Source organism: Diceros bicornis, chromosome 8 (genome assembly GCF_020826845.1).
Source record: "Diceros bicornis minor isolate mBicDic1 chromosome 8, mDicBic1.mat.cur, whole genome shotgun sequence".
Taxonomy (NCBI): Eukaryota; Metazoa; Chordata; class Mammalia; order Perissodactyla; family Rhinocerotidae; genus Diceros; species Diceros bicornis.
This window is the reverse complement of record NC_080747.1, coordinates 54,976,412-54,990,971: the sequence shown is the minus strand read 5'-3', so window position 1 is coordinate 54,990,971 and position 14,560 is coordinate 54,976,412. Positions and strand designations below refer to the sequence as shown.

The following is a 14,560-nucleotide window of genomic DNA, read 5'->3' as shown; positions in this document are numbered from 1 at the left end:
ATTGAAAGTTTTTATCATAAATGGATGTTGTATCTTGTCAAATGCCTTTTCTGCGTCTATTGAGATGATCATGTGGTTTTTATTCTTTGTTTTGTTGATGTGATGTATCATGTTGATTGATTTGCAGATGTTGAACCATCCCTGTGTCCCTGGTATAAATCCCACTTGATCATGGTGTATGATCTTTTTAATGTATTGTTGTATTCGGTTTGCCAATATTTTGTTGAGGATTTTTGCATCAATGTTCATCAGCGATATTGGCCTGTAATTTTCTTTCTTTGTATTGTCTTTGTCTGGTTTTGGTATCAGGGTGATGTTGGCCTTGTAGAATGATTTAGGAATTGTTCCATCTTCCTCCATTTTTTGGAATAGTTTGAGGAGGATGGGTATTAAATCTTCTTTGAATGTTTGGTAAAATTCACTGGAGAAGCCATCTGGTCCTGGACTTTTATTTTTTGGGAGGTTTTTGATTACTATTTCAATCTCTTTACTTGTTATTGGTCTATTCAGATTCTCCATTTCTTCTTGGTTCAATTTTGGGAGGTTGTATAAGTCTAAGAATTTATCCATTTCTTCTAGATTGTCCAATTTGTTGGCATATAATTTCTCATAGTATTCTCTTATAATCCTCTGTATTTCCATGGTATCCATTGTAATTTCTCCTCTTTCATTTCTAATTTTATTTACTTGAGCCTTTTCTCTTTTTTTCTTAGTAAGCCTGGCTAAGGGTTTGTCGATTTTGTTTATCTTCTCGAAGAACCAACTCTTTGTTTCATTAATCCTTTCTACTGTTTTTTCGGTCTCAATATCATTTATTTCTGCTCTGATTTTTATTATTTCTCTCCTTCTGCTGGCTTTGGGCTTTGTTTGTTCTTCTTTTTCTAGTTCTGTTAGGTGTAATTTAAGGTTGCCTATTAGGGCTTTTTCTTGTTTGTTAAGGTGGGCTTGTATTGCTATGAGTTTCCCTCTCAGGACTGCTTTTGCTGCATCCCATATGGTTTGATATGGCATGTTATCATTTTCGTTTGTTTCCAGATAGTTTTTGATTTCTCCTTTAATTTCATCAATGATCCATTGTTTGTTCAGTAGCATGTTGTTTAATCTCCACATTTTTGTCACTTTCCCAGTTTTTTTTTCCTGGTTCATTTCCAGTTTCATAGCCTTATGGTCTGAAAAGATGCTTGTTATGATTTCAATCTTCTTAAATTTATTGAGGCTTGCTTTGTTTCCCAACATATGGTCTATCCTAGAGAATGTTCCATGCGCACTTGAGAAGAATGTGTAGTCAGCTGTTTTTGGATGGAGTGCTCTGTATATGTCTACTAGGTCCATCTCGTCCAGTTTTTCATTTAAGTCTACTATTTCTTCATTGACTTTTTGTCTGGATGATCTATCCATTGTTGTAAGTGGGGTGTTAAGATCCCCTACTATTATTGTGCTGTTGTTGATGTCTCCTTTTAGGTTTGTTAATAGTTGCTTTATGTGCATTGGTGCTCCTATGTTGGGTGCATATATATTTATAAGTGATATGTCTTCTTGATGGAGTGTCCCTTTTATCATTATATATTTCCCTTCTTTGTCTTTCTTAATGTGTTTTATCTTGAAGTCTACTTTGTCTGATATGAGTATGGCAACACCTGCTTTTTTTTGTTTGCCATTAGCTCGGAGTATTTTCTTCCATCCTTTCACTCTGAGCCTGTGCTTGTCTTTAGAGCTGAGATGTGTTTCCTGGAGGCAGCATATTGTTGGGTCTTGCTTTTTAATCCATCCTGCCACTCTGTATCTTTTTGGAGAGTTCAATCTATTTACATTTAGGGTAATTATTGATATATGAGGGCTTAATGTTGCTGTTTTGTCACTTATTTTCTGGTTATTTTGCATTTCCTTTGTTTCTTGTCCCATTTGTTTCGGACTGCCAATTCAGTTTGGTTGTTCTGTCTTATGACTCTTCTAGTTTTCTCTTTGTTTATCATATGTGGTTTTGTTTTGATTATTTGTTTAGTGGTTACCTTGAGGTTTGGGCAAAAAATATTGTGTATGAGATAGTCCATTATCTGATGGCCTCCTATTTCCTTATACTAAGTCAATTCAATCACTTCCCTCTTCCCCTTCTAAGATGTTCTTTTTATACCTTATTCTATCTTGTGTTGTGGCTGTGTGTTTACAGTGATGAGGTTAAATTTATTTTTGGTGAGTTTCTTCCTTTAATCTTTGAATTTAGTATTTAAATGGTTGCTAACCTATTCCGGTAAAGATCTACTATTTTTCTCAGTTTGCCTACCTACTTTTCTCCTTGCTCCAAGCTTTGTGTTCCCTTTCTCTTCTTTTTTTCAGGCCTGAGGGCCTTCTTGAGTATTTCTTGTAGTGGGGGTCTCGTGGCCATGAACTCCCTTAGCTTTTGTTTATCTGGGAGAGTTACTATTTCTCCATCATATTTGAAGGATATTTTTGCTGGATAGAGTATTCTTGGCTGAAAGTTTTTGTCTTTCAGTATTTTGAATATATCGTTCCAGTCTCTTCTAGCCTATAAAGTTTCTGTTGAGAAATCCACTGAGAGCCTGATGGGAGTTCCTTTGTACATTATTTTTTGTTTTTGTCTAGCTGCCCTTAATATTGTTTCTTTGTCATTGACCCTGGCTAGCCTTACCACTAGGTGTCGTGGTGGAGGCCTCTGTCTGTTAATATATTTAGGTGTCCTGTTGGCTTCACTTACTGGTATTTCCTGCTCCTTCCCCAGATTTGGGAAATTCTCAGCTATTATTTCCTTGAATAGGCTCTCTGTTCCTCTTTCCCTCTCTTCTCCCTCAGGAATACCTATAATTCTTATGTTACATTTTGTAATAGAGTCAGATATTTCTTGGAGTCTTTCTTCATTTCTTTTTAGTCTTAGTTCTCTCTCCTCTTCCATCTGGAGTATATCTGTATTCCTATCCTCTAAAGTGCTAATTCTTTCCTCCATATTGTCAGCTCTGTTCTTTAAAGATTCCAGATTCTCCTTTATCTCCTCCATTGTGTTCTTCATCTCCATCGGCACTGATTGGTTTTTCTTTATGATTTCAATCTCTTTTGTGACGAAACTCCTAATCTCATTGAATTGTTTGTCTGTGTTGTCTCGTATTTCGCTGAGTGTTTTTATGATAGCTAATTTGAAATTTCTGTCATTTAGATTATGGATTTCTGTGTCTTCGGGGTTGATTTCTGGGTGCTTGTCATTTTGTTTCTGGTCTGGTGATTTCATATATTTTTACATTGTGGTTCCTGTGTTGGTTTTGTTTTTCCTCATCCTGGAAATCTCTGGTTGCAATTTCCACCTGCCGCCGCTGTCTGATGGTAAAGGGCTGTGTAGTCTAAGCCCCCTACGCTCTGCCCCCGTTTTTCTGCAGCGATCCACAGTTTTGTTTTTTTATTTTTTTTTTTTCCCACTGCAATCCACGGGTCCGGTCCTTTGATCAGGTCTGCCGCGCATCACTTGGTCTGTTCTGTCGGGGATCTCTTGGTTGGTCTGCCGCAGATCGCTAGGTCTGGTCTGGTCGGTTGACCTGCAGGGTCCGGTTTACGGGGAGGGGGGAGCTCTCTCTTTTGCCCTCTGGGTCCCTGACGTGGGAGGCTTCTCGTTTGCCACTCTTTATCCGCTCTCTGGGGTGCTCAGATGTTGATGGTAGCCCTGTGGCTCTTCTGAGTTCTCTGTGCGGGAGTTTCCCACTGGCTGAGAGAGTCGGAAGAGCTATGGATTCCCCGTTGAGGGCCGCCCCTCCCCCCTCTCTGGGAGCCGAGCGGACCAAGATCGCTGATCTGATGGGGAGGGAGAGGAGGTCTCCTTACCTCTCCACACTTCCTCCGGGGGCCCAGCACTTTCTGCTCTCAGATGTGAGGCAGTGTGGATCTTTCCGCTCTAGCTTTTCACTGTCTGGGATTCCGTTGTTGGTATGTGACTGTTCCTTTTGTTGTATCATGTCGGGGGAAGAGTTCACGGGAAAGCTCACTCCGCCATGAGGCTGATGTCACTCTCCAGTTAAATTTTAATATTAACATTCAGCAAGAGTTGATAAAAGTCTCAAAGGCATCTTGTGGTTTAGGCTTGCTAGGTAATCCAGGCCTCTTTTACTTCCCCTCAATTTTGGAATAGGCCTAGTCAATGTGCTCTTCAGGGTGCTATTTGGAAAAAGGATGGCCAGGGCTCACCAAATTGCATCCAAGTACCAATCCAGCCACGATGATTTAGAGAAAAAAAAATAGGCATGAAAAAGGAGAAAAAACTGCACTTGTGAATGGGGCCCTTCCAAGGTCTGAAGCAGGAAAACATAAAACAAAAGATGGAGGTGGGTCCAGCCCTTAAGATGACGCTGTGCTTTATAAAATGTGTCCTTACAACCACTCTGCTCTAATCTATCAGATTATAACTCCTCTGGATTGAAGAAGGAGAAGGAAATATAAAAAGGATTCAACCAGAAGCAAGCCTGGAATAAAAATTTTTCAGATGCCCCTTTCCCACAAAATATGGCAGTAAATTATTTCTAATACATAAAACGTACTTGGAATTTCTGGATATTTCTGAACTACTTTCTACTTTCCTAACTGATATAGCTTTCTCCTTATCACCTATACTAGTTTGCTGAGAATCTGAAGTTACTTTAACATTCACATAGCAAATAGATGTTAACCACTTGTAAATTAAATTCTTGCTTATGAGGATTGCTTGGGAATTCCAAAATCTGTACTTAATTTTGGTACTACACTTGAAAATGGCTTGGCTATAAGAAACCATATTAATCAATGCTGTCAATGCATTGTATCACATCATTGAAGTGTTAACAGTCTGATAAATAAAATTTAGCATCATCATGATATTCAGTCTTTTCAGATGGCTATACTACTATTTATGAAGTGCCAATGGGCTCTTCTTTTCTACTTTTAAAGAATTTTCAAACTAAGCAATAGTGATAATACTGGATTCCTGTAAAAAGTTGCCACTTGAAGTTTTTCTTGGAAGGAGAGATTGATAATTAGTAATTTAAAAGAAGCTAAGCAGGGGCCGGCCGAGTGGAGCAAGCGATTAAGTGCACATGCTCTGCTGCGGCAGCCTGGGGTTTGCCGGTTTGGATCCCGGCCTCGCACCGACGCACCGCTTGGCAAGCCATGCTGTGGCGGCGTCCCATATAAAGTGGAGGAAGATGGGCACAGATGTTAGCCCAGGGCCAGTCTTCCTCAGCAAAAAAGGAGGAGGATTGGCAGACGTTAGCACAGGGCTGATGTTCCTCACAAAAAAAAAAAAAAAAAAGAAGCTAAGCATACTTGTTAAACAGAAATTATTTATTATTATTAACAAATTGTTAAAGATCAGAATTATTTAATTTGCACAAATAGCTGATTGCATTGATTCTTAACTCAAAAGATGTAAATGTAGTAAAATAACTTAGGAAACACGAGGATGTATCTAAACTGCTTCCCATTTCACTGGAAAAGAAATATATGGGTTAATATTAAATCTGGAAGATGAGAGCTAGAATAATACATAGCTAAAACAACATAAACGTACAGATAATCAGTAATTTCTTACTGTTTTTTACATTAGAATTAAAATGACTACTTAAAGATTTTTGTATTCTTAAATTGGTCATTGAGTAGCTTACAGTCTTACTCCTAAGTGTCAAAGAACATAATTGCATTCATACCTGATTCAATATAAAAATAAGTACATGAAATATGAGTATTCCTATTACATCAGTGTTTCATTGGTTCTCGTTATCTAACATCTCTTTACTTCATTTCCTCATCTGTCATATGGAGAAGGTTTAACTAGATGTCTCAATCTATTTAGATTCTAACATGCTATAATTATGAAGTTCAACTCTTGGAATAAGGTATTTCCTAACAGTTTATATGGGGATTTGATGGCAAGAAACCAGATACTTTAGGGCCAAATATTCGGCTTTATGAGTAGATCCTCCAGAATGACCTTCATGGTAACTTTGGAAAACAAGTACTGAAATGAGAGGTGAAGTCAACCAGAGTGATAATAGTTCACCAGGAAAGAAATTTATTGAACATTTATTATTGAAAATAACAAAAATAAAACTTAACTTTCTTATATTTATTTCCTAGTCTTAGAGGAAAAGGGTAAGATATAACACTTGGAGTTTATTATACACAGTCACATGCCTTATAGCCAGAGTCAAAGTATCTTTATTTCACATACTTAACTCTCACAGAGCATTTTTCAATACCTTTCTGGATTGTCACGTTGTCACGTAATTCTCCTTTTACACAGTTCCTTTCCCCGACTGTGAGCGTATACTATGTGCCACTGATAAGTAACAGCTCTGCTTTTATTACCAGTGATTCTCCATTTTCTATAGGAGAAGAATCCACAATCATTTTCATGAAGTAATAATACATTTCATGTAACGTGGAGCCTTTCCTTCCACTGATTCCTGCACCATCACCATCATGCTTCTTGCTGCCTCGACACACTACTTATTAGACTCAGCTACTTCTCTACTTCTTTAACAGAAGATATTCTCTCATGCTCACCCCATATTTTTTTGTTTGCACATACTCTTTTTTTTAATCCAGAATCATTTCTTTCAATTTGTCCACCTGGAAACTTGTATTCATTTTTCAAGTCAAAAGAAACACAACAATCTTCTCTGTAGCTTTCACTTGCCTCTCCAGCTGACTGAGCTGCTTCTTCCTTTGAGATCTGAAAGACATTTTAAATCAGTTTCAAGTGTGTATTAATCTGTTATCTAAATACACCGTCGCTTGCGGTGCCTTATATTGACCTACTGTCAGCTTATTCTAAGACTTATAATTAATAATTTGCTGAAATTCACTCAATCCTAGATCATCCAAAAGCCAAAGCCTTTATAACTCACGGTAGGACCAACAGCATGTATGAGGCCATCTACCATGGGATCTCTGTGGTGGGAATTCCTTTGTTTGTGGATCAACCTGACAACATTGTTCACATGAAGACCAAGGGAGCAGCTGTTAGCTTGGACTTCCACAGGTCAAGTAATAGTTTCTTCAATGTATTGAAGACGGTCATTAATGACCCTTTGTGAGTATCATAATTTTTTCAATAGAAAGTTTATATAGATATGTACTCTTATGAACAGTGAGTATGAGTTTCATCACATTTTTAAGAAGCTAATTTTGAAATTACTAGCAAGAATTAACCATTCTTAAATCTACTTTTATTTTTAACCACACATTTATATCAAAGTACATTTTAACCCTCTTCATTTAATGGGTAACCAATTAGTGCAACAATTTTTACGTCTAAAAGGTACAGTTCTATAGGTATTTGTAAAAAGGACACATTTTTAAAAATATGATAGAACCCATAAAAGGAAGGAGTGATGAACTAGAAGAAACATTATAAAATATATTGATTCAGTGCCTAATACTTCTAAACTACAAATATCTTCTGCTCAAAATTGATTTTTGCCATTATTTTAATATATTTTATAACTAAGTATAATTTACATGCTAGAAAATTGACTTGTTTAAAGTATAAAACTCAAATATACGTAGTATGTTTAAAGATCTATGAAATCATCAACAAGATATAAATTTCAGACAGATTCATTACTGTAAAAAGAAATCTGACATGCCCTCAAAGTCACTTTTCATTCCCCACTTCCCGAGGAATATCTAATCAAATTTATGAACTCTAGAGGTTAGTTCTTCTGGACATTTCACATAAATGAAATCATATAATATGTGGTCATTTGCAACTGGCTTCTTTTGTATAGCATAATGTTTTTGAATTTCATCCCTATTGTAGCTTTGTATTGCTGAATAATATTCTATGATACGAAGATAGCATATATTATTTATCCATTTATGAGTTGATGGATATTTTAGTTGTTTCCATATTTAGCTATTATTAATATTGCTATTATGTTTTTGTGTGAACATATGCTTTAATTTGTTTTGGGAAGCTATCTACAAGTGGATTCTGGGTCATATGGTAACTTTATGATGAACTGCCAAACTGTTGTACAAAGAGACTGGACCATATTACACTCCCATCAGCAGTATATGAGGGTTCCCAGTTTCCATATCATTGCAAACACTTGTTATCATCAGCCGTTTTGATTATAGTGATCCTAGTGGGTGTTAAGTGGTCTCTCGTTGTGGACTTGATTAGTATTTCCATCATAGCCAAAGATGTTGAGTATCTTTTCTTACGCTTGTTCTCCAATCATCTATCTTACTTAGAGAAATATCTATTTCAATCCTTTATCTATTTCAATCCTTTTCACTTCTATTTTTTAATGGGGTTATTTGTCTTCTTATTATTGGATTGTAAGAATTCTTTATATACTATGGATACAGGTATCTTAGATATTTGACTTGAATATATTTTCTCTCATTCTGGATGGTTGATTTTTCATTCTCTGGCTTTTGTCCATTCAAGTAGAAAACTTTTTAATTTTGATAAAAATAAATCATTAATAATTAAATTTTTCATATTCCAAAGGAAAATAATGTGGAATTTGTAAGTGCCTGGGACGTGAACATCAATTCAGCATTTATTACTACTAACAGCATTATTATTATATTAGGAGGCTATCACCTAAGAATACTTTAAAAGTGTATTATCAAGAAGAAAACAGTAGCATAATTGAATTAAAAAATACTTTTAAAGGAGACAAGGAAGAAAAGAAAAGGAAACAAAGCAGGTTGACAAATAGAAAAGAAAATACAGGAAAAGGTAGTAGATGCAAATGCAAAGATGTCCATACTGTAGATAAAGCTAAACAGACTAAATCATTTAAACATAAATAAAACTATGTATGTACTGTTTACAAGACATGCTTACACAGAAGTGTACAAGAAGATTGTAAGTACAAAGGAAGAAAAAGGTTACGATTTAAACTGTAACCATGGAAAGATGCTGTACCAATACTAATATCAGACACATTAGACGAGAAGTGCCACTAAAAATAAATGCTTCATAACAACAAATAGGTTAATCTTTCAAAAGAATACAAATTAGTAATTGTTAACATCTACAATTAAATCCTCCAAATAAACAAAGTAAAAGTAGACAAATATAAAAACCAAAATATACAAGTATATAATCACAATAGGACATTTTTAAAGATCTTTCTCAAAAATATAGAAAAAGATGACAAAATAATGAATAGGAACAAAGTGATTTCAGGAACATATTTTTAAAATGTAATCTACTTTATTTATATGACAATGAGGAAAACACATTTTTCAAGAGCATATAGAATTGTTAATAGAATTGAGCATGTATGCTATGTCATAAACAAAAGTGCCGTACTAGAAAATTTTCAAAATGTCGTATGGAGCATATTAACTGGCCAGACTAGAATTAAGTTAGAAATCAACAAAAGATAACTAAAAAAATCTCTAAATTTTGAAAATTAAACAACACATTTCTAAATAATTCAGAGTCAATAAATAAATCATAATCAGACATGCACCTTCTTCTCATCAAATCCACTAATAGGTATATATATGCAACAGAAATGCAGAAACGCATACAACAAAAGGCAAATACAAGAACAATTATAACAGCATTAGTAGTGATGGCCAATAAATTATTAATAATCCAAATATTTATCAATCAATAAATGAAGAGAAAATTTGTGGTATTATCATACAATGAAATACAATATAGTAAAGTAACTAACCAAAAACTTCTAGATAATAGACAAAAAAAATGAGTACATACTATGATTCCAATTAGTAAACAAGAAAAACAAAACTATGGTATTTAAAGTTAAGATAGTAGTTAATTCGGGAAAGAGAGTAGTGAAAGGGTCCAGGAAAATGGGGTGCTTCTATGTAGCTTGTAGAACTCTATATCAATATTTGGATAGTGGGGACATTGGTATATTCATTTCACAACAATTTTCTAGCTATTTTTGACATTTTGAGCTGATCGCTTAGGACATGCGCATTTTTCTTATGTATCTCATACTTACTTAAAAGAAATGTTTTACAGAACATATCCTTCTTATAAATTCTAGGAATCGAATAGTAAAAAAAGAAAAAAATACACCAAAAAAATCAAAGAAATGCTTAGGGTTGCTATAATAGCATGGCCAGGAAAACCCTCTCTGATATGCGACTATCTCTGCTATCAGGAGGAGGAGGCAAGTCTTGGGGTGTTGAGGGAAGAGTGTTCCAGGAAAGGGACAGAGGGGACTCAAATACAAAGGTGATGAGGGGAGAACAATTTAGGCAACTTCCAGAATGAGCTATAAGGTCAACGTGCCTACAACAGAGTATGCATGGTACAAAGTAATAGAAGAAGTTGCCAGAGATATCACCATGTAGGGTCCTTCAGGTCAAAGAACAGACTTGGAATTTATTCTAAATGGGATGAGAAGCAAGATGCAAATTTTGAGCAGAAGAGTGTCATAATCTGATGTCTGTTTCAAAAATGATTCTGGCTACAGGAAGGAAAATAAATAGCAGAGGGTAGAAGAGAAGAGTGAATGCACAGGGTCTGGTGAGGAGGCATTTCACCAACAATGAAACAATTCGTCTTTAAATACTTCATGAGACTCATTCTAAAAGTGCATTTCCCCCATCTCACTTATAACTCTTACAATGGCCCATATCATTTCCTTTGCTAGAAAGATTAAACTATCCCAACTAAGTTTGACCTTCATTTTAAAAAATATTTGTCCTTCAGAAAATTTCAATTTAAAAACCAAATCATTTATGAAGACCCAAATAAAAATACACTATTACTTCTGCAATTCTATGATGTTTATTTTAAAACATATGTATGACACTTTCAAAAGCCTTTCATGGGAATGATATGCTTAGGTAAATTAATGTACTTTCAGTGATGGTATCTTTGTGTTTCTCCTTTGGCTACAAATAGAATGATATGAAATTATCAAGAATTCCCTATGATCAGCCGATGAAGCCTCTAGATCGAGCAGTCTTCTGGAGTTGGTCATGCACCACAAAGGAGCCAAACACCTGTGGTCGGCCTCCCATGAACTCACCTGGTTCCAGTACCACTCTTTGGATCTGCTTGTATTTCTGTTGGCCTCTGTAGCAATTGCTATATTTTTCATCACAAAATGTTGTCTGTTATGTTGCTGGAAGTTTGCTAAAACATGAAGGAAGGAAAAAAGAGAGTAGTTGCATCTGAGGGCTGAAGCTGGAAAGCCTCCTAGATAAGATTCCTCTAGTCTATTCCAGAAAGAAGAATATATGATGAAAGGGTCCCTTCCTCTTGTGACAAAACAACCTTTCACAATTTAGCATCTCAGATGCTAAAATTTGTTATCAGGGAATTTACTCCCTGTTTAAGAGTTAGAAATATATCATACAAAGAGAAAAAAACTTGGGAAAAAATAAAATGAAAAATAATTCTTTATGAGTATTTATTGAAATTTATTATTCTAACTCAAAGTTAATATCAAAAAATATTTATCTTCACTGTGTTTCAAACATTGTGCATGGACACAAGAACGTTAAGTAGTCTACTGACAATATGAGTATTATTGTGTAAATAATCAGAATAATTTAACTTCGTGTTGGTGCAGAATTTTGTAGTTTTATCATTTTCTAAAAAAACTATTCAGTAGTTAGAATTGTGTAAAATGATTCACTGTTCCATTTCCTTTTGGGAGACCACTACTGCTGTCTGGCTTCTACTGTGCATCCAGCCTCAGCATCACTCCTTACCTAAAGACAGGGAAAAATTTTTGCCTTCATCCAGTCTAACTCATTTCTCAGTAGAATGTATGTGAATTTAGACATATAACAACTACTACATGCTTCCTATTATAAAATTGAGCTATTTAAGAAAGACTTTGATTTCACTAGTGTATTCTCTTTACCTCAGACCCTTTAAAGAGATTCACCTGTTTGCTTTCATTCTCCCTTTAGCCTTTGATAATGGACGTAAGGTCCCAATTATAGATTAGATAATATAAAACCTGTACTTTATAGGAATTATTGAGTTTTTATTCTCTCTAAACGTCTGTACCTACATATATCCACTTATTTCAAAACAAGGCCCAGCGTCACTTAGCTACTTACAGATATGGGGAGGAATCCAATGTGTTTGTTGAAGGCAGTTTGAAATAATGATTCTTATTCTATATAACCATACTAGATCAGCATGTCTCATTCCTTCTCTCTTTCCTCAGAAGCCTACGGGGTATTTATCCAAGAACTTGAAATCAGCAATGCAAAGATATTTATGCACCCCTCTGTTCATTGAAGCATTATTCACAATAGCCAAGACATGGAAGCAAACCAAGGGCTCATAAACTGCTGAATGGATAAAGAAGATGTAGTATATATATACAATGGGATATTACTCAGTCATAAAAATGACAAAATGATCTCATTTGCAGCAAGATGGATGGACCTTGAGGGTATGACACTATGGGAAATAACTCATACAGAGATAGACAAACACCACATGATTTCACTCATATGTGGAAGATAAAAAAACACATGGATAAAGAGAACAGATTAGTGGTTACCAGAGGGGATAGAAGTTGGGGCATTGGTAGAAGGGGTAAAGGGGCACACACGTAGGGTGACAGACAAAAATTAGACTATTGTTGGTGATCACAATGCAGTCTATAATGAAATTGATAAACAATAATGTACAACTGAAATTATATAATTTTATAAAACATTAATAAAATAATTAACCTCAATAAAATAATTGAAAGAAAAATAGGAAATACAAAGAAGCCTGTTTCTCATCCGTCCCTTTAACCTAAGATAGAAACATGAAATACTTTGGCATCAGAAAATAAAAATACAATCACCATTTTCTTTTAAACCTAGGCACATTTGACCAACCATAATCAGTAACAATGCAAACAATACAAAAATTATGTAAACTGTGGAGAATATGTAATTCAAACCACAGGGACTCTGAAGGCTTCCCTGAATCCTACACATCAGGGAATCACTTTATGGTCAACGTGGTCCAGGTTGAGAAAATATATATGTATTTATTGGTCAACAGACCATAATGAAAGTCTCATAAAAAACATTCTTCAGTCTATGGCATGAATTTATTTTAAAAACAAGTTAAAACGTTGATGCTGAGGAAATTATAGGATAAATTTATCGTCTTTTCCCATACAACTCTCTATTAATTGACACATTTAAAAGAATAAAATACCATAATAAAAATATTAACACAAAATTAATTAATAAAATAATAAAGTGCCATAATAAATAAATTAAAAAATAAAATGTCATAGTAAATACTATTGTTACATCATGCATATAGGCTTAATTAGTTTTTCCTCAAACATATCCTATAACACATAAAACAGGAAAAGGATTGGTATCCATTGTATGATGAGAAATCTTGCAAGTCACTAACAAAAAGACAAATAGTCCAATATGAGAATAAATGGAGGGTTGAACAGGCAATTAACTAAAGTAAAAATGGCCTATAACATATAAGACAGCAAAAGCTCTGATACTTCAGGAGATATAAATTAAATCAATAAATTATTTTCCCAGAGAATATTTATCAAACATAAGAATCAGGAAAAATTATTTTTCAGGGATTATAATGTGGAATAAAGCTTTTAAATAAAATTTAAACATACTATTTCACCCTGTGATTCTACATCTAGGAAACTGTCTGCAAAAATACTTGTACATCCACACATTATGTTCAGGATGTTCCCTCAAGCACTGTAATAGCTATCCATCAATGAACATATTCACCTCCTATGAAAGTTATATGGTATATTGCAATTACAGAGAACAATAGATTCAAGCATTATTGTCGAATGCTCTCCATCTCACATGGCTAAATAAAAAACAAGTTTCAGGTTAAAAAAAATAATCATGATACGCTTCTTTGGAAATAAAATATGTGTAAATTTGTATACACATAGGAAATCAGTTGGAAGAACACAGAATTTGCAATGATGAGGATTTAAATGCTATTCTTTATATGTCTTCATTGTAGACATTTCACAATAATGTTTTCAAGTATTAATTATGTAGCTTAAAAAATTGATTACTTAAAAAATTATATTGCTTCAAGATAACAAGTTCCAAGATATTAGTATTACATTATCAATTGATAAGTATCATTCAAAATACTTGAATTGTCCAGAAATCTGATGTGCTATCTATTTTTAATAAAATGAAGCCCTTTTTAGGACACCTATTTTATGTTCAAAGTATTTAGAAATAAATATATTACAATGTTCATTAAGAATTTCAATATTTGTAAAAATCTACCACAATGCTTATTGATTTTCTTGTTTTTACTGTCATTATTTAACGAATTTTGTAGTAGCTTAATGACCTAGGCTGGTATACATCAAAAGATTGTATTTGTGGTGATTTAAGATATGACTACAGGAGTGGTCTAAGATAGCAGTTCGGGAAACCCTGAACTCATTTCCTCCCACAGACACACTGAATTCACACACACATATAGAGCAATTCCTCCTGAAAGAAATGAGGTCTGATTGAATAGCTGCTGCACAGGAAACAGAGGATAGACAGAGAAGGATAAGAGAGATGGAGAAATATCATTGGGAACTCCACCTCT

The 14,560-nt window shown here is 34.5% G+C and overlaps 1 pseudogene; it reads left to right on the top strand.

The window, feature by feature from the left end:
* LOC131409657 (UDP-glucuronosyltransferase 2B31-like) overlaps positions 1 to 11,145 on the top strand; it is a 62,922-nt pseudogene extending 51,777 nt beyond the window's left edge.
* The last annotated feature ends 3,415 nt before the right edge of the window (positions 11,146 to 14,560 follow it).